The sequence below is a fragment of the Argiope bruennichi genome, chromosome 6 (genome assembly GCF_947563725.1).
Source record: "Argiope bruennichi chromosome 6, qqArgBrue1.1, whole genome shotgun sequence".
NCBI classification, from domain to species: domain Eukaryota; kingdom Metazoa; phylum Arthropoda; class Arachnida; order Araneae; family Araneidae; genus Argiope; species Argiope bruennichi.
In genome coordinates this window covers 95,372,860-95,395,895 of record NC_079156.1, presented here as the reverse complement: position 1 = coordinate 95,395,895, position 23,036 = coordinate 95,372,860, and the positions used below count along the sequence as shown (strand labels likewise).

The following is a 23,036-nucleotide window of genomic DNA, read 5'->3' as shown; positions in this document are numbered from 1 at the left end:
AAAGGGAATATAAAACATTTTGGCATTAGAATAATTAAAATATTTCAGTAGAAGTGATTATTTATAATTTTTTGGAGACATCCAGAGTTTAGGTGTAAAAAAATATATATTTTTTCTTCACTTTTTAAGATAATTTTCAATTAAAGTTTCATAAACTGATTCATGGAAAATACAACCAGGCTATCTTTCCATTTAAATTTAAGCGATTCCTCTTTCTCTAAAATAATTTTCATATATATATTATTTCTTTAACAGGTTTAAGAAATAATGTGTATTGAACAGATCTCCTTGAAAATATCATCCACAGATGACCGAAAGTCTTTTTCCTTTTATTTTCCCGCTCATGACTGAAGTGTTCCGAGAATGGTTGTTTATAAATCAGGAATATTTCATAGTCTGGGATTCAACCTCGGCAGATTCAATACTTTCCGCCACTGGTGAATTTATGAAAAGAAATTGTGGGAACCATGTTCTAACTACACAATCGCTAGAGGCAAATAAAATATTAAACGATAGCATACTACATCCGACAAACCAAATAAATAAGTCGAGATAAGAGTACGCGAAGTAAAATATAAAAATGTACTTTCCGGGAATGATGCCAAAATGTCTTATCTCTGCTTGTAGTGTCATACATCATTTTTCTTGGCAGAAGTAAGGAAGTGAGTACTTGGGAAAAATTAGATCATCAACCGCCGGAAAGGAAATGTATTCATTTATCTTTCGGATTAAATGGATTAAAGAGCAACTAATGTTTATAATTTAAATATAAATTTCAAAAAAAAAAATAGAAAGACCAAATAGGCTTGCCAATATATATATCTTAAACTACACATCACTCAATGATATCATTAGATGACATTTTTGATAGCCATTGTATTTTTATTCATATGTGGATATAATGGATATGTGAGATATTTCAACATACGCAAAGTAGAAGAATATAAAAATAAAATTGAAGACTATTGCGCATTAAAACATAGAAATGATATTGGTTTAAGAATTGGAAAAAATGTATTCAGACATAAGACTTTGTCAAGAGTTAATTTCATGAAAGAATTCAGACAAGGAATGTTTTATATGAAGAGCCCGTCTTTTGTTCGAAAATTGACGCCCTATGGAATTGTTAATTTATTGATATTTTACCATTTCTGATTTAAGTCGGCTCTTCCAGATTTTTAATTTAGTGAATTTTGGTGTTTGAATATCCTAATATTTCTTTCACTGAATTTCTATATCAGAATTTTGTTGATATTTTAACATATTATTTTGTTTGTATTAATTCTTGTATTTTCTTGATTTCTTAGAATTTTCGGGTCAGAAGGGGTTAATTTTTGAACGAAAGTCAATTACTTCCTCAGAAAAAAAAGCCCAAGTTTGAATACCGTTCGAAAGTTATCTTAAATAGAAATGATTTTTTTAGTTTTATTTCATGTTTATTACTATGTGTTAATGCACAATAATCTTCAATATCATTTAATTTTTTCCTGCTTAGAATAATTCCATGTTTATTTTAAATGCAGTTGCATTTACGCATTTCGAATACAAATTTTTTGTCAGAAATTAATTTCTAATGATTGCAGTCAATGCAGTTATTTAATGATTGTAATTAAAAGAAATAACTTAAAATAATCTGCAATGTTAAACAAAATTTATTCATGAAACGCTTTTTAGTATTTTTGTGATCTGGCTTTTGAGTTGCATTATTTCCTAAGAGTACCAACAAATGTGTTTCCTCTTAAGGGTTTCCATAAAATTCCACTTACTAAAAAGTTTGGATTTATTTATTGGTGAATCATTTGCAGATGATTATATTCCAATATCATCAGTAATCAATTCATGTATATTGAATAAATTTGTTGCCAAATTGTAAAAACGGGAATAGTACCCCTTGGCGATTTAGGACTTAGATATATTCTCCAATAGCTTAAAAACGGGTGGATAGTATTTCTTTATTTACATCAATTCTATTAATTATAAGATGCATCATAATGAATTTTTAAGGTCATTGAGGTACAGAAACCTCTTATGTATTAGTATGAAGAAACAATGTATCAGGATAAATTAAATGGTTTATGAAACTCTACTTACAGCAAAAAATGCTTTCATTGTTATGTATTGTTCTCTTTGTCATACTATTAACCCTTAACTGGGGACGCGCGGTCTGTTAGACCGCTAGAGATGGATTTTCCGTCACCCCTATTCTATTTTTAGCTCAATTGAATGGATTGACCCTGTAGCTTCCTGTTTTGTGACGTTCAATACACGTGCACTTTTCCAACCGATTTCAGCCGAGGATTTTAAAATAATTCAGTTATTTCTTTGAGCGCGGTCTCTACGACCGCACCTCCCTGTCGTTCCAGTGATAAACAAGGTTAGCAGATGGCGCTAAAACTTGGGCCCTGAAGTATCATCCAATTTACTGATCCTATTAGGAAGCAGTCTATACACTTTTAAATGAAGCAGAAAGTGATTTTAGTGATAAGGATAATTGCACAGAAGAATTTTTCGATGAAAGTTCGCATTCAACTGATTCTGATATGTATGTTCAAACATAATTTTTCTAGTGATAATATATTTTTAAAAATTTATAAAATATATTGATATACCAAGATTATATATATATATATATAAGAATTTATAGGTCGATTTTAATACTAGTTCTTAATATGTATGTTTAAAATTCCCTAGAAAACCGTGCTATGAAAGTCACATAAGCCGGTAAAAAAGGGGCCAATTTTACCCATTTTCAGTTTTTTTTTTCCATATAATTGTTGAATTTTACATTATATTGTCTTCTATATACCTTCATATACTCTAAAAATAAATATGATTTAAAAAGCAAAAAGTAATATGTTTTTTTTTCAAGAATATTATTTATTGTAACATGTAATTTGAGAAGAAAATGTATGTTCCAACGTAATTACTTTTTTCAAAGATAATATATTTTGAAAAATTTCTAAAACATATCTATATATCAAGAAAAATATCTGCAAAATATATTGGCAGTTTTTCATACTAATACATTCATTAGAAAATTTAATTTGAGTGTAAATGAAATGCGGTCTCGTAGACCACACTTCCCAAGTTAAGGATTAAACCCCAAACACATATTTCGTTTTACAATTAAGAGAATACAAAATGTCATAGTACAAATCACTTATTACCAATTAGAGTCTTTATATTTAAGGTTTAGGATAAATTAATGATACATTTTGCATTATTGATTATTAACCCTACAATGCATCTTGTAACTCTATATCTTCACGTTTTTATTTCCATTTATAAGTTTTACTTGACTGTCAAAGAGTAACAATGATTTTTTGGATTTTTTTGAAGATATTTCTTGATAAACACTTGTAGGAAAGACTATATATGGCAATATAATTAGTGCTAGAATTGGAATTAAACTAGAAATTTCTAAAAATACCATGCATGTTCTTGTATAAATCAGCGATTCTCAACCTGTGGGGTGCTCCCCCCTTAGGGGGGCGCGAGAATATTCAAGAGAAAATATTATTTTAAAAAATTGATTAATTGACTGAAAGGGAAGCACACATACACATACAAAACAAAATACATTTTGACATATTTAATCACTTATTAAAAGTAAAACTACTTACTAAATCAAAACATTTTAATCAAAATATACTAAATTAAAAAAAAATTAATAATTATTAGTGACTTTCTTGGGCCTGTCTTGCAAAGTTTTTCGAAGGAAGGCTTGATATTAGAAATAGCCACTCTCAGTTCTGTTTCTATATTTCGTCTTCAAAGAAGCCACAGCAGAAAATCCAGTTTCACAAAAGTTGGATGTTGAAAATAGTAATATAATGTGAAATGTCCTTGTTTTTAGTGCAGAAAAATCATTCTTACTCCTGCCCAAAATTCAAATAGTGATTTATTACTAAATTGTCTTTTAGTTTCGCCACTTGTCGTGAAGTTTATGAATTTTTCTTCCTCATCAATTGAGAGTCCTTCGGGAGTCTTATGAAATGGATCCCTAACCCACTCGTAACTTGTTGTCAGTTTGTCGTCAGCAATAAATTACTTTAAAAAATTATTTACCAGCATGGCTAAAAGATTTTCCATGGTTACAAAACAACTTTTACATGTTCTTCTTCAGCCTTGTAAGTTTTAGTACAATCATACACATTTGAAAACATTATTGGTTTTTTGCTTTAAATTTCTGCTCCACAATTCCAATTTTCTACAAAAAGCATTAACTTTATCACTTGTATCAAACATACGTAGGTGTATTTGCTCCTTGGAGTTGAAGATTTAAGTTATTTAATTTCTCGAATATGTCGACCAAGTACCTGAATTTCATCAGAAATAAACCATTGCGATAATTCTAGGCCTCCGGTCTGTTTTATTCTGCTAGGAAATTGGCGATTTCTTCTCTTTATTCATAAATACGTTGCAAAAATTTCCCATGTGATGACCATCTTGCTCTCGCAATAAAATAGTAATGCTGCATGTACTGAAACCGATGTCTTTACAAAGTGCGGAAAAGATTCTCGATTTCAGGGGTCTCATTTATATATAATTTACTACGGTTACAGCCGTAGTTAACACAATATTCAGACCAGGACTCATTGCTTTCGAAGCCGAAGCTTCTCTGTGTCACGCAACTTCGAGAAAAGCTTGCACTGTACATCTTCGGCTATATCGCCAATTCGACGAGCAACAGTATCATTTGAAAAAGGTATGGACTGTAATTGTTTTGAAAAATTATCTCCAAACATAGTTTTATAGTTCTCACAATCACGATTGCTGCTGGCAAAATAAACTCTTCACCAATGGTGTGAAGTTTTTTTTTTTTTTTTTTTTTTTTTTTTACATGTGGCTATTTTATATGAACTTTGTAAGATGCAATTAAAGCTTTTTTATTCACAGACAAAGTTTCTTTAAAAATGATTTTTGCTTTTTATATGATTTTAATTTTAATTCGAAGAATTCTCTCGGTTTGTTGACGTACTCACTATGAAGCGTTTCCAAATGTCGTTTAAGTTTATTAGGTTTCATGCTGTCTGCGGCCATCATTTTTGAGCAAATGATACACAGGGACTTACTTCTTCATTTAGTTCAAAACTGGTAAACCCAAAATTTAAGTACTCTTGAGAATATTTTCTTGATTTTATTTTCGGAACCAGGCTCGTCTGTGTACTTGTTGATGCTTGACTATAGTCTAATGCTTGCTTACTTCCGCTTAAAAATTTATCCATGAGTCTGCATAAATCTAATTCCGTGAATATTTAATATGGTGAATTGCAATTAACACGAAAACATATATAACATACACATTCACTATAGATTCGATAGCGATAAAAGGATCGACTCGAATGAGACTGGCTGGAATTGAAACTTGCGTTATCGAACATTTTCCTTCTTCCTATAAGAAAACTTTTGCTCCACGCATGCTCGGGACGACATAGGTTGCGTGGATTCCCTTCCACAAACATTGCTTATTTTTTTCACTTTTGTTTAGTCATGCTTCTGTTTCATTTCTTTTATTATTCGAAAAAATGCATTCCCAGTTTCTAAATTTAGCTCACCCCGTCTAGATTAACTTTCATTAACGGATTTTTTTACTTTCATATTCTTTTAACGTTATATTCCTATTTGGCTTTCATTTCAAACATAATATTTAAAGTTTCCCCGCTTTCATTCGCGTCATCTGTTTACCGCCGGCTTGTCGAAAATGCAAGATGTGGTTTCTCGCCAACGTTGGCTCGTTTTTCTTGTTGTTTTGGCAGTTAGTTAAAAGTAATTTAAAAACAGAATCAAAAATACTCAATATACATTATTGTTGTATACATTTTATTGTAAGCGTGGGTCGCGATGAAAATTATGATTGAAAACTGGGCCACAAATACTGAAAGGTTGAGAAACGCTGGTATAAATAATTCTACCTTGAAAAATAGAATAAAAAATAGTTATTTAATTGGAAAAATATATCGTAAGAAATGAACTTTTATTTTTATTGCATATTTATTATAATGTGATTTGTGTCACTGGGATATTGTTTAATATATTAATTATTAATATATTAATTTTTTCACAATTATTTTTTAAATTTTCTAAATTATATGCAGTTATTTAAAACACACATATCTTGTAAAAAAAATGTCATGCACTCTAGGTTTAAATTAGAAAATTTGGTGTATATTAAAAATATATATTGTATCATGTTTTATTTGTAGCTATTAATTGGATAATTTATAAAATTGCTTGATTTTATTTTTAATTTTAAACTAAAGTTCAAATACATTATATTGATTTGAGTTCTGTAAAATTTGGCCATTTCATGTTTACATTATATGGACATTTTTTCATCTCCTAAACACAATTACAAATATTTTTAGATTGGTTTTGTAAAATATTTCACTTTAAGCTGACCATAAGTGAATAATTTCCTAAGCTCTTTTATTTACTCAGAAAAAAATGTTTTAAAATGTTTGTTCCAGCAACGCGAATATTCCCTAGTGAAGAATCTATGCCAGATTCAAAACTGTCTGCTACTGGCAATTTATGATAAAGAATTGTGGGAACGACGTCTAACCACAAGATTGATAAAAGCAAATAAAATACCAAACGATATAGCACTATATTCGACAAAGCAAATAAATAGGTCGAGATATGAGTACATGAAATAAAATATAAAGATATCAGTGTGGGAATGATGCCAAGACGTCTTATCTCTTTGGCTATGGTATCATGCATCATTTCTCTGGCAGGAGTAGGAAAATGCATGCATGGCCTGGCTAAAGCAACAGTCCTGGGAAAGAATGAGGTAATTTATCTCTTGGATTAAATGGATAAAAGGACAAAGAGAGAAGAATTATGGGCTTTATTATTATATCACAAGTATATTGCATTTTGAGATGAAAAAGCAACAGCCATTTCCATGCAAATGATCTAAATGAAGATTGCTTTTTCTTGATACCATTACGGTTAACTGCGAAGATATCCGGGTTTTTTTAATTATTAATGTAGACATATAATAATACATTTAATTATTTGCATTAAATACAAATGTTTTTGTAATATCTTCTTGCTAAATTACTAATATTGAAATTTATAATTATACCTATAAGATAATATTTTACTATAACTGCTGCTAATAATCTTTATCAGTAATAGCATACCCCACGGGGGGGGGGATACTTCACGAAAAGGAAGCTTCCAATATGGTGGTTAGTTCTCGCCACCCTGATGGGTACTGAAATGATAAGGGTAGGCTACCTTCTATCGATGACAGGACATGTCTTCCAAAAGAGGGGTTGTACAGTCCAATTCATGCAAATGATCTGAATGAGAATTGCTTTTTCCTGATATTAATGCAATTAACTGCTAAAGTATATCGTCTTTTAAATATTTAATATAGGCATATAATAATACATTTAATTATATGCAGTAAAAATAAATGTTGTAAAAATATGTTTTAGAAATATATATTTTTTTGCTACATTATTAGCTTTGCATTTTGTTATTCTACTTATAAAACAGTATTTTACTATTACTGGTGTTAATAACTTTTTATTTTTAATAGTATCCCTCTCCGGGCGGCACCTCAAAAATTAGGATCAGAAACTTCCGGTATGGTGGTTGGTTGCCGCTACCCTGGTGGGTACAGAAATAATAGGGTTCCGCTATCTCCTACCGATGACGGAACGTGCTTTACACGGGAAGAGTTGTACTATGCTAATTACTCAACTTGCTGAAGAATTATCTGTGTGACCTTTTAATTATATAATCATGTAAAGCTTATAAATGGTAATCCTGCATACCGGAATTTAAATTGTAGTGTATTTTGAAGCTAATCACTTAAAAACGGGCAATTATGGGTTCTCTGTTGTCGAGTCTGAATTATTCGCATTTTGCAGTTCATTGTTCTACGTTTTGGAGATATCAAAAGAAGAAATTGATAAGAGCTTGTAATATGAAAAATTTTAAATTTATTTAACATATCAAACAAATTATAAACTTGACCTAGCAACGCTTGACTCCACTTATCTCAGCTTTCTGCTTGATATACATATTCTTAGCAAGAAATAAATAATAGTCGCTTATCTTGTACTCAAAATATTTTTTTAAGTAAAATCATAAATGGTGCTATTTGCATTATTTCAGAAAGTAAAATGATTATATTAATTTTATTTACTGGAATTAACTAAATTTTAAAAACAAGGATATATTTTCAAGGAAATCATATTTCAAGATTTAAATCGTTTGAAGGATATTTAATAATGTGCAAAGGTTGCTTCTCCATGCGAATCAACACCTGTATTTTCCGTGAGTGTTTTCATTGAAGTCTGGTTGCGTGTCGAAAAAAATTTTAACAAATACTGCCAAGTAGGTAATAATATGTTTCATGGCATTTGTCATAAAAAAGGAATTTTTTATTATGATATAAAAAATAAATAATACAAACAACTACTGCGAAAAAGAAATAACTAAAGAAAAAAAAACACACACACAATTGTTGCAAGCATTTCAGCTCCACATTTATGACTGTTTTTTTTCTATTTATGGTGTTTCGTGTAATGTAAAGGACAGGTGTGGAAATCTGGGAAACGCCTTGAATATTAAAAACTTGCTGACATTTTTCACAGACATTTCAACAAAATATTTTTATTTTGCTCATGTGTACCTTAAAAATAATTATCAATAATATCCATTTTAGGTTATGTTGTAATAAAAAAAAATGAGCATATTCAGAATAAATTAACTAGTATGGATTTGGAGGTAATATATTTAGGTTTAATAATTTAGTCTACAGATATATTTTGATTCATGATTTAATTTTTTCCCTATCATAATTAACAATAAACGTCACATTTTAGTGTTTTAAACAAAAAAAATATCACTGTATGGGATTAGACAGTGTTGTGAAATTTCTAAAGTGTTACGATAAAAGTGCGAGCTCTGACAACTAACAAGAAATTTTATATAAAAAAATATCTCGTGACCAATTAATTGGTATTACATGGATTATTGCGGAAATATTATTTGTAATAGATTTTTTTATATATTATTATACAAATATTATTTTAGAGATAATTATAGCTAAATTATTTATTTGCGGAATGGCCTTTTTACCCGAATTTGTTGACTTAGTTTTAAACTGGAAGACAAAACATAAGACACTTATTTCAGTCTTATCCATGTGGTTGTTTAGAATCATTTTTATTTTTGCAGTATTATGTCATTTGTTTTTCTATAATTAAATATTCAGTTTATTAATTTTCTGTACTTAGTGCCTGATTTTTCAAATAAAATGTCTTTTTTATAAGTAGATTTTTTTCCCCTTGATGCATTGGTAATTTAAGCAATAATGTCTTTTTTTTCACAGCTATTAATGTAAAATCAAGAATTCAACCATTTACTTTAGGATATGCTATTATATTATTTTAGTTAATATATTATGCTTTAATTTTCGTCAAATTTATTATAAACATCATTTAGCAATTCTGGATTCTATTTAGTTCAGCTATTAGCTCAATATACATGAACTCCAAAGTTTTTATCGTCACATGCTTTCTTGTAAAATCAGTGTAATTTCAAGATTATTTTCGTAAAAAGTCTCCGTTTTATTCTTATACCGATTTTGTATGCCAATTTTTTAAAATTTCTCCTCGCAGAAAGCCAATTAAGGCTTTAAATGCAAAAGGTTCAGTTCTGTCTCCTAAATGGTGAATTGATGAATGAACGTCTATAGTTATGATAGAAGATGATAAATCATCATCGTCATCAATTAAATGCTCTACAGAATTATCGTAAACTTAAACAGTAAACATCAACCCACAATTATTCACTATATTTACAGGATTTCACAACATTCACAAATTCACTGCAAGTGTGTCAGCATTTAAAAGTCAGACCCTTTCACCAAATTATATGAAGTTTGATACAAATATACTTTTAGCAGTGTGAATATGTATCACCACGTTGCGATTGTTCTTTAAATTTGAATTAGAATTCTAATTAAAATGTAAGCAAAGAGTCGGTGATTTTTGTTTTTTTTACGATATTTTCTAAAAGAATTACATTAATTTAAAATTCATTTAATTTATATTAAATTTATACAATCTTAAAAAAAATCATTTTTTGCATTTTAATAATGTTTTTTTGTAATTTTAATTTTTTTTATAAATATTAGGAGTATGTGTTAAAATATATTTTATTGTTGAGATGAAAAGCAATTTTTTTTTTCTTTACTGATAATAATGTTTGATTTTGGCTTTTTCCCAGTTGTTGTAGTCCAAGATATTAAGATTCGGATTATTTTTCAGAATACGTTTCAGTTCTAAGATATGTTTTTAATATTCTTTTTTATTTAAATCAAGGTTTAGCTTCAGAATCAAACAATAATGAAAATTCTTTAAAATGTAATTTTTAAATCCTGATTATTTTTCTTGTGATACAATTTGTTGTATGAAAAGATATGCAGAAAATTAGGGAAGTAAATAGCACAGGGAACAAAATGATGTATGTCTGCTAAATAAAATTCTATACATCTATTAGCATTTGAAGTTTAAAAATTATTTGTTTAAGATGGTAATAAGATATAATTATGCAAATTATTCAATAAAAGATTTTAGCAATCATTAATTCCAAAAGACGAATTGGCCGTCTTAGTTGGCTTATATTAAGATAAGGTTATATCTTCATAAATATTTTCCAAAATCCATAAAGTTACAAACATGATAATTTCTAATTTTACAGCTATATACATATATCTGACTTCGTTCACATTTTGCAATCAAAAATTGCAAAATTCCATAATATGAGGTTTTAATTATTTATAAAAATATACTTTATATATAAAATTATTTGCCGAGAATGCCAATAATCCGCGATTACACAAAATACTCCATTAAACAATTTAACGGTCATTAACTCTGTTGAACGAATTGGTCGTCTAATGTGTTACAAACAAAAAAATATGTCCTCGCGTTTTTCAAACTTCAAAAAGATATAAATATGACAATTACTATTAATATTTTACGAGTACATATGTGATTTCGTTCACGCTTTACAATTAGAAATTGTAAAACTTCATAATTGGCGATCTTATATATATAAAGATAGACAGAATACATGAGACAACCTATCGTAATATAACACGAGAGGAACATTATTGTTTAGAAGACGCGATGATGATACTGAATTCTAAATTATAATTGATGCCTTATTTATCGGAATAGAAATAAAAAATAATAAATTAAATGTGGAATGCAATCATTTTTGCTTATGTAAACAGTAAAGAAATATTAGGCTATTCCAACTATATTTTAATCCAAGTTAACTAAACAGGATTCTTGGAAAAGAACAAAAGTGTTTATGTGAAAAGAAAACGGGAATTATCAAAATATATTGATATTTTCCTTATCAATATTATATATATATTGATTGATTGTGAGTTCTTGGGAAGAAACCGTGGTTGATTCAGCCACCTGCTAGGAGAAAAATAAACTATCTCAGAAGATTAATGAAATACTCAATATTCAGAAGAGTAACAAAAAGTATTCTTTTCTCAGTAGATTAAGGCAGTATTCAATTTTCAAAAGAATATTCGCATAACCTTAGAATTGGATATGAAATATATGATTTTGCTTTTTATTACTATTGATGCAAATGAACATTTAAAAAAAAATATTAATCGACATTTTTAAAATAATGTTAAAAATCAAATACATTAATCTAAATATGCAAAAAAAAGTGACAGAAAATAAAATTTTGCTCTAGGAAAAGTAATGATTCAGACGCTTTTAGAGAACTGAGAAAGTTTTGATTAGTGAAGGCAAAAATATATATATATATATAAACAAATTCTGATTAAGGAAGTGGATGAAGCGCAGCAATATTTTTTATTCTTCATGATATTAAGGTAAAACTTTAATTTTTATAATTAAGATAATTTGTAAGATTATTTCCAGAAGAGTTGCAATCCGTCGAGGAAGACAGAAAGTAAGAAAAACAGACCTCTATAATTTATTTAGAGCTTATAGAAATTTAGAAGGGAATTTGTTGTACAGAGTTTTGTGTTGGGCACCTTTTAGGATTATCGTGGGAAAATAAGAGCCTCGCAAATTAGAAATTAAAGTGAAACTTTAATTAGTATCTTTAGGAAGTATTTTGATAAATTGAATACATTCGGATAAATTGAAATTATATAAGAGAAATTTTTAAGATTTTACTGCTGAAATATAGAAAATCGTAAGATGAATATACTTATTTTAGCTTGTGCCAAACTGCATTTAGCTTGTGCCGAAAAGCTGATATTATTGAGAAATAATTGCAATGAAATTTTATTGTACTTCATTAACAAATTAAATCAATTTTGCAGCTCTTCGGCTTCAATTGATTCGATTATACCGCAAAATTTTATTCTACAATTCTTGCTATAAACATTGGAATTCCTTTAACCGTTATTAAATAGTCGATTTTCGGAAATGTGGATATTTCCTGATTTTGAACTTGAAATATAAAAATTAATATTAGATATTCAGCACGAAAGTGGTTATTTCCTATATATATGTATATAACAACCATTATAAATTATTTTGTCTAAATCTAACGTTTTAAATCAATTTAAAAAAATTCAAAAATCATTTTCTGAATTATTAAACTTATACAAATCCTTATTATATCCATAAAGCTTTCTGGTATTTCTTTATTTAGACAACACAAATTCCGAAGACACATAACAAATATGAATACTCCCTTTTATCAATTCCTTGCATTTATAACATAAATGTATTGTTATATTTTGAAAACATTAATAAAATATTATTCTTTAGTCCTATAAAAAATTCTAATTTTAATCATTTGCTAAATGATTGGATAATACTAAATTTTTTCTACCAATTTTTTTTTAATAATCATTTTTGTTTTAAAAATAACAAATAAATTTTTAAACGTTCAATATACTTAGCAATTATGAGATTATGTAAAAATATGACCTTTGCAGAGGTCATATAACGTAATGGCACTCTCGCTGTTATTTTCATATGAAATATTAATCAATTACCTACTCCTATTAAGGTTTACTGACAGTTGCATACAGTTGAGCAAATAGATACATCAAAGATTTTTATATTGGAAGAAAATAAGATGCATTAGGTAACAGAAAACCATATAGATTAGTATATCTGTTTACGAAAAAACACATTTTCATTGAATATAGCTCGTAAGCAGTTATTTTATCACAAGGAAGAAGCATGAAAGGTTTCAGAGTAATCCCATTTTCTTAGTAATGTCTAATGGCGATGTTGCCAGATAAATGGCAATGCATCATCGGATTTGGGCGGCTCACGGAGTAGTAATTTCATGTGCTACCACCCTGCAGTGGCTCAGCTTGATTAGTTTCTTTGCTCCTGTACAAGTTTTATCAGCGAAAAAATTATTGATGAAAAAATATGATAGAAGGTTTACCGATACGCTATATTCTTTATACGGTATCATAAAGCGTAATTTCTCATTTACATGGTTGTTAAGGTATTAAAATCAGCTGGAGTAGTCTCCTCAAAACTGTCTCCCATTCTCTCCAATAAATGTGCAGGGATATTATTAATCAATAATACACCACCAATGGCGAACATTGCTTACGTAACAGTCTAATAATATGAGATATTTGGCGATTGTTTTTTGATAATTAAACCCCGAAAAGCGGTTATTACACAAGTGTTAGAAACTTCAAAATCTAAAAACTAGCTAAACGTTTCAAATCAAATTCTGGGACAGAACGATAATTGAAGTCAAATGTCCATATTCCAAATTTCATATATTTATTTAAGTCACTGTTTTTTTTTTTGTTATCGCATTTAGATATTTCTGAAAATAGAAACCGACAGTCAATCCTTCGAAAATGTTTTGAAATTTGATTAAAAAACGACAGTTAATATGCTACGACTGTGAATCAAATTTCATTTACATGTGCGCTTGAATTATTGTGTCTATAAGAGGACGAAATAATAGACCGATAGACGATCAACACTTGGCGTTTTAGTTGCACATTTGATGCATATTCACACTTTAAAGGTTAAATCTGCATACCAAATTTTATATATCTAGCTTTCTTCATTTCTTAGTTATCATGTTTGCTTAAAAATGGACAGGCGGACTGATTAAGATTCTCTCTATGGATTATGTTTAAAATTTAGCAAAAGTCTAGAATCTTTTTGTAAAAAATCATATACCAAAAACTATCAGTCTAATTCAAGTCATTTTTTAATTATGTTTAGAGACAGACGCATAGTAGGAATTATAAAATTATGTTTCGGTCTCAGAGAGGTTTGTCAAAATTGTTTACTGTTGCAATACTTTCTCTTAGTATGCACCGTACGTGGCAACTTAAAAATCAGAAATTTGGCGAGAAAATACCCGGTATTGCATATAGAAAAGTACATTCAAGTACATACAAGTATAGGGTATATTAGTATTAGAGATATGCATCAAAATTTTAGAATTTATTGCAATATAAAAGAAAGTAATATAACTTTTCATGTCATATAATTGTGTGAATTAAATATGCACGCATACAGTGTCTTTTTTTAATATTTCTCTCGGAAAATATAATTAGAAATTCATACTCTAGCCGAATTGATTCTATTCCTTAATTAAACCTTACTACAAAGTTATCATTTATAAGCTCAATTTCTGTTTCAAGACAAATCGCATGAAATTAATTTTACTTTGAAAGATAATCAATGAATTTGCAATGACTTTAATTTCATAATACGATACCCAAAGATGGATGGAATTATTCATTTTGTAATTTGAAACAGAAAAATAAAACAAAGGACAATTTTATTGGAATTTTGAGAGGGGTGTCAAACATTTCTCTCTTTCCTTCTTTCTATCATTTGTTAAACAATGAAATATTAAAGTGATAATGATGCAATTTATCGCTTTTTTTCTGAATGTTATTGTATTATTTTAAAAGCAATTTCAAGTTAAATAAAACATTTAACGCAAGTGTTAATTTCAATAATCCTCACGGAAACCAATTAAAAAAATTATGCGGGTAATTGTAAAATATTTTTAATAATTGTAAATTATCCTTACGAGAAAAAAAAGATGTAATAATAACCTAAAACATCAAGTCTACACCAAAAATATAAAGCCTATTTCTGAAAGATATTACAAATATCCAAATATTCCTTATACATATACTATTCTCAATGAATTAATTCAAAATTATTTTCTACATCTTCTAATTCATCTATTTTCATTCACTTTTTGAAAGTTTATTATTATTATGTATTTTTTTAGTTTTATTTAACTACATTTTTTATGGTTTTCTTAAATATATTGGTTTTAAATGATTTTAAAAAAATATTAAGTATGTACATTTATTTTTAAATCCCTTAGCATCTAATTATTTCTAATAATTTTAAATGTATTTTTCATACTTTAGTTCCTTAAAGATAAAAAATGAGATTATCGTTAACTTTATTTCGCAATTTGCTTCGCTAAGCGATTAAATTTCTCTAAAAGCATGAGGAATTTTATAATTTCGAGTATATGATTCTAAAAAAAAATCCTCAAACCTTGATTAACTTCGTTGATGACTAGGCAGTTTCAAACGTCGATCTATTTGTTCACTTAGAAATAAAGATGATTAATTGACTTTCACCGCAAGTATTTATTTAATTAGGAGATCATTTTTGAAATCGTTTCTTTTTCCTTCAAAATAATAGTAGTTAGTTTAATCATTGAAAAAAAACTCTTAAATTATTTAATCTTTGTTGTTTTCACTTGTGTATTGAAGTATAATTAGGTTTTTTTTTCTACAGACGTCCTGGATTTCAGGCTTATTTAAATTTCATAGAATGTGGAGTCAATATATATGATGCCATAATCATATAGAATCTAACTGACATTTATCCACATGCAAAGTCATTTTTCTACTCTTTCTATAATAACCCAGGCTTTGATCACTTCTAAGAGTAGCAGTGGTTGGTTGCTCTTGAATCACTCGTGATTCACACCTGCATTCTAGCTAAATTATTGTTCATCAAATGGTAGTTCACAAAAAGCAAACAAAAATTACAGAGACGGATGGTCAATTATATCTATATAGATTGATGACTTACATCATATGCCTGAGTCGTAGATGCGAACATATTAAAATTAAACTGTCAAGATGATTTTTAAGGCGCATCACAGTATCATAAGTTCGTATCATTCTTTTAGATTAAATTTAGGGGTATTAGCATTCAATATTTAATGGATCATTTAAGTATCTGCTTAAAATCATTCATCCATAATAGGTATGTATTTTTTTAGTTTATTTTTTTAAATTTAAGATATTAAATTCTGAATACACTTTTTTAAATCTAAAACGGCTATTTAACTAATTTAAAAGTAATGTTTTTAAAAATGTGTTTGAAATATCAAAGATTAGAGATCTGTCGTAACTAGCTTGTCTGTCAAACTTGGCTTTTCTGATCTGTTGATATGGAATGGATTCATTAAAATTTTACTTATTTCATAAAATAGAAGATGAATTTAATAAAATGAGTCAGCAGTAAACCATTCAAATTAGAAAAATCCGTATATTAAAAAATAAAAGTGGGGGTAAAAATCCATGAAGATACCTAAAGACAGGAATTCGATTATATTATTTTTAAAAATGGAAAAATGAAGTGTTTGATAAATTTGACGAAAATGTAAAATTTGAATTTTTCTTAATTATAAAATCATTGTTACAGATTGCATATCAAATAAAATTTTAAAGAAAAATGTAAGAAATGAAATTTTATCATTAAAAAGATAATTGTTTGAAATATTTTAAAAGACATTTTATGAGATATTTATTTTGGTGATATAGTTGAAAAATACCAAAATCTAAGTTTATGAATAATTGAACAAATTTTGCATCTTGAAAATTTGACAGTGATCTTTGTCTTGTATTGAAGAGTGCTTGCATGTGTTACATTTCATTAAAAATCCTTAAAATTAAATTAAAATTTAATTAAAAATACAAAATCTTTAGTATTAAAAATTATACAAGATGAATCATGTTCAAATATAAACAGATACATATTATGTATTCATTTTAGCTTTCCTTAACTTATAGAATTGTAATTTTTAATTTTTAATAAAATCAAAGCTGTATTTATCAACAGCAAAAAGTTTTATTATACAAAGTAAAGTATTATAGTTTTGCTTTTATATTTTTAGTTTCTTTACCTCAATAAAATTTTAATGGCCTATATTTATATTTTATAAATTTCATAATGGATTATTATATCTATATATTATAAGAATTTATTACTGTGTTGCATTGATAAATATGTCTTAATTTTTCAACTTCTTTTTATCTTATTCATGTCATTACAAATATTAATTATAACATGGCTAATTATTTATAGTTTATCAAATAAAACAATCTCAGAAAGTCGACAATTTTCTGGTGTGGAAACCTAACTTCTTAGCTTTTAATAGTATAAACATCAATTTATCATGTCATATGACATATCAGGTTTCTGCTTGCTTAGCGAACAAAGAAACAGATACGAAAACCAGTTCTATTGGAATCTACTGAGTTATAATAAATTGATGATGATTGAAAAGTATTTTTCGAAGGAAAGGATTTTTAAAATTTCAGAGAATTTTGACTTACTGAAGCTTAACGAAAAATTTATGTTAGTAATTTGTTTGCTGTGCGATATATAATGTTATATGATGTATAATAATATGTGCAGAGATTTTCATATGACAAATCGTACATCGTATCAGAGTATGAAACAAGAAAAAAAAAGATTTAAAAAAAAATCTAGCCAAGTAAACTGTTTCCATAAAGACTTAACGATGAAATATGTCGTGCTCAACAATTTCAGCAGAACTGATCAGAAGTGATAGATTTTCAAATATAATTTCTCAATTTAAAATAAATTTTTTTTCCTGTCATATAATGTCCTCACACGAATATCTTATTGAATAATATTATGAGAATCATGAAATGTAATACAATAAATGATGAATAGAAAACTGGGGAAAAAAATAAAGTAGTTAATTTTAAGTGATTAATACTTTTGAAAAATAAATTTATCTAATTTTTAAAATTCAATATTTTAGAGGAATCTTTGATTTATTATTTATTGCATTTATTAAAATACATTTTGTAAGTCAATTTAATAAAAATAATTAAGGTTTTAGATATTATGTTTAAGAGTGTTTTTAAATTTCTCAAATTCAATATTTTCCATTTCAAAGATGTAAAAACTTTTACTTCAAAAACTTATTTTTGAAACTGGAATTACAAACCTCATATTTTATGTAAGTTCCAGACAAAAAAATTTATATATTTTATGCCCTATTTTTCTTAATTTCGATACCTAAATACGGTGATAAATTTATTAAATAATAGTTAACAGTTATCTCATGAGATAATAAACTAAAACAAACCAACAGAGTTAATTTCATTTATAAATTCATTTTCATAATTACAGATATTCTAATACAAACTTTTTGAAAGATGTCATTTTTTGAATACTACATTCTATTTATCTTTCTTTATTGACAATGTACTCCGGAGTCATTGCTTAAGAATCGTGAATTCACCTTTGGCAGTTTCAACAGTTTGAGTGGTTTCCGCAACTGCTAAGTTTTTGAATAAGAAAGAGAGAAGACAAACCACCGGAGAAAAAATATTAAATTATACAGCACTAAACTGACGAACAAATAAATAGGTCAAGATGTGTGTGTGCTTGAAACAAACTATAAAACATATATACGTGGGAATGATGCCAAAGAAATGATCACCTTTGTGAAATTTTGAATATGGAAAAAGAAAATATGGAAAAAGCATACATGACCAAAATTAGAGTGGCAATCATTAAAAGAAATGCATCCATTCATCTTTCAGATTAAATTTGTAAATCGACAAAGAAGCACAATGGTACATACTTATACTTCATGAAAGAAAATGCTTTTTTTTAAATGAGTAGAATGCATATAATGTTTGTATCAGTATTTATGAGAATGAGCATAATGTTTATATCAGTATTTATCAGAATGAGCATAATGCGCATAATATTTATATCAATATTTATCAAAATGAGCATAGTGCATATATTGTTTATCGATATTTATCAGAATGAGCTTAATGCATATATTGTTTATCGACATTTATCAGAATGAGCTTAATGCATATAATGTTTATATTAGTATTTATCAGAATGAGCTTAATGCATATAATGTTTATATTAGTATTTATCAGAATGAGCTTAATGCATATAATGTTTATATTAGTATTTATCAGAATGAGCTTAATGCATATAATGTTTATATTAGTATTTATCAGAATGAGCTTAATGCATATAATGTTTATATTAGTATTTATCAGAATGAGCTTAATGCATATAATGTTTATATTAGTATTTATCAGAATGAGCTTAATGCATATAATGTTTATATTAGTATTTATCAGAATGAGCTTAATGCATATAATGTTTATATTAGTATTTATCAGAATGAGCTTAATGCATATAATGTTTATATTAGTATTTATCAGAATGAGCTTAATGCATATAATGTTTATATTAGTATTTATCAGAATGAACATAACGCATATATCAGCCGAACACAGAAACAAATAAATTATCAGTAATTTTAAAAGTTGTATCAATCATTTTTCAGAAATTCATAATAAAACCCTAAAAAGTCAGTTTCTTTATTTCTAATATTTGCAATGATACCAAATTACTGATACAACTAAGTGAATCATTATTCACAGTGATCATAAAAATAAGGTGAATTAATCATAGGATTCTGCAAAATTGCACATATTAATCTAAACGATAATAAAATTCATATGAACAAATAAGTCATCAAAATATAGACAGATTTTGCAATAAAAAAGCAATTAACAGTCATATTGGACAATTTTCCTTTAGTTGGTAAATAAGAAAGGGCCATGTTTTAAATATGCATTTATTTCGTAAAAAAAAACTCCTTTAGATATATGAATGAAATAGGAAGCTTTGTTCACCGATCCCCGTCAATAATTTGATTAAATTTGTCGCATTTAACTTGAGCTGTATTTATTTGTTTGAAAACGGAACTAAAATTAATCCTCAAGCTTACTACAAGATATCTTGATAGGCTTGGGAACTTTACGAAAATCAACTAGCAAAAAATGCTGCTGTCTCAATTCTTACTGGTAAGAAAGGGAATCTGCATGCAAAAAGAGTGTTGCCTCTAACTTTTTACCAATTACAAATCCATTAGTTTAATATTTTCTATTACTTGACACTTCATTATCTTTACTTAGCGTCAAATATCAATTTCGGAGTGTTTAAAGGATGCGCTCAAAACTTGAAATCCAAGCACTTTTAAAAGATAATATACCAGAAGAACATCTTTTTTACTTGCAATTATACAAACTTTTAATGAGGAACAAACTCAAGAATAGAAGTTCACATAAATTGCTGCAACTGCTTTTGTGAAATAAATGAATTTTTCGATTTCATTTTATGTTTCCTTCTCTATCTATAATAGCCATTAGAGATCTCTGGTTAAGGCAATTTCAATACTAATTCGTAATGTAATGCAGGAAGTTTGGTGTTTCCTACTAAGCAGTTTCGCATTACCATTAGGGCGTCTGGCTGGCTAATTACGTAAAATAAATGGGAAAACTGTCAAGTTTCATTTTCCTGTTATTCATAATCTGATATCAATTTCCAAGTGAATGATTTTTGTTATAATTAAACCACAAAAATATAGTTAAAAGATTTTCATGGAAATTATATGGTCAACTTAAGCATCGTATTTTCCACAAAAGTCCTATTACTTGCGATCTACTTGAATAATAATATATCATATGCAATATTACTTAACACCATACAATTGAAGCTATATATGCATTTCAATAATACTTCTTATTATTATTTCGATAAATAAGTGGTTTCCTAATGAGGAAACTAGGAAATTTATTCAAAATTAATTTCATCTTCAAAAATTATAAATAGAAATTATATTCAATAATCATTTCTTTTTAATAACTTCGCAAACTCAAAAATATAATGCCTGATATATAGTTTTTATTTTAGTTCATTCAAAATTAATAATTAAAAAAATAAATTGTATAAATATATTTGATATACAGTACATAAGGGAAATTAACCTGTTAAATGTCTATCTTAAAATTAAGAAGATTAGCAAGCATCTTAATGAAGTGTGATAAGCAAGATATTTAGCTAAAAAGCATTGCTTTAAAAAATTGTCACATGAAAAGAATAGATTAGTCACTATAGCACAAAACATTTGCCAAAATTATGAACAATATATTTTGCTATCAACATTTCCAATAAATAATGCGCGAAACTCTTGAAGAGGTAATTTTCAAACTTCAGGAACTTCTTAAAAATAATTTTCGAAATATTGTTAGAAATCTGTAATGATATTTCCCTACCCAATTAGTCTCTCACAATAAAGAAGAAAGATTTGAAGATATTTTTAATAGTTGATCGATCAATGACCCCGAGCTTCGGCGTACACTTGGCAGGAAAAAAAAATGAAAGTTCTCCAAAATACAAGAATTATGGTGATATGTCGATTATAAGTTGCTATTTGGCGACTCTTGCATACCTTGCAAGTAAACAATATAAACAGAGATACACACAAAAGTACCATTTTATTTTTGAGGGGAAAGAGGGGAGAATTGATCGCAAAAACAGTTTTGTAAGGAGTACAGTTCTGCCGACTGGGAGTTTTTGTATCGTTGCTGTTGTTTAATAATGATTTATTGCTTATGAGAATTTTGTTGATTTCTACAAGTGTTTTTTTTGTATATACTCTTCGATTTTGTTTTCTAGAGGAATAAAAGGCCTCTATTCGTTAGTTGGACTTCATACATTATATATCTGCAGAACAGATTTCAGAAATAATATTCAAAACGATTTGCTTTCACGAATCCATTCTAGAATGGCATCGTTTAAATGCTGTAATAATTCTATAAGATACGTGGTGGTAATATTCATATTTTATATTTTTAGCTAAAGTTATCACATAGCTTTTAGTTAAGAAACTTGTCAAAGTTTTTATTTTGAGATGAATAGTTAAGGATACAAAATGAATTGACTACATTTAATGTATATATCTGTATTATTGTGGATTTTGGTATTGGCATTAATACGTTAACAGTGGCAATTTACTACCAGTATATTTAATGCAATACTTTTTTTAATGTGGTTTTAGACTCGAAATATAAATGTGCAATCCACCAAATATTTAGATGTGTATCCCTTTTAAACTATCTTGCAATATTACATCTATTCCTTCCTTAAAAACAAATCCGATTTTGAAATAAATAAGGCTTACGATTAGCGTTAAGTGTTTTGGTGCTAAATAAAATTTTAAAAAAATATGTATAGTGTAAGTATATACAATGTTTCCAGATTTAAATTGTTTTTAAGATACTTTATTTAATGTAAAAAAGAATTATTCCCTGAGAAATGACACCTGTATTTTGCGTGAGCATTATCATTGCAATTTCCAGTTGCGTGTAGAGAAATGTCATGATGAAAGTTTCCATTGAAAAGATGATCTTTTTAGAAAAAAAGTTTTTTTATTGCTGTGTGAAATTGACATTACATAAAACTCTGTACAAATCAAAAAGAAAGGACTACCAGGACTAAGGAAAAACTAGTGTTGCGTGAGATTCAAAAGTGCATATAAACTATTTATGATATTTGTACTAAATGTATTTTTAGCAAGTCATAAAAACGAATTCATTGTTATTATATGAAGAGCAATGCGATGCAAGACAATTATTTAATTATTCATAACAGCACAAAAGCTCGCCAGAAAAATGCTGAATTTATAATTGTTATTCTTTTATGAACACAATCAAATTTATAGAAACAGTCATTTCACATGGCTATAGACCAGTTTTACAAAAGTTTTCAATTAAATTTTTTTAAAAAAATTAAAACATTTAAATGTTTGGTGCCATAAAATAGCTTTCTTAGTTTTGGTGATATTTAAATGAAATTAATTAATACTGAACTAACGGACGG

General features: G+C 27.5%; 1 protein-coding gene across 1 annotated transcript in view; it reads right to left on the bottom strand.

The window, feature by feature from the left end:
• The window catches only part of LOC129971128 (thyrotropin-releasing hormone receptor-like), a 453,265-nt gene that overhangs the window by 368,372 nt on the left and 61,857 nt on the right, over positions 1-23,036 (bottom strand). The window lies entirely within an intron of this gene.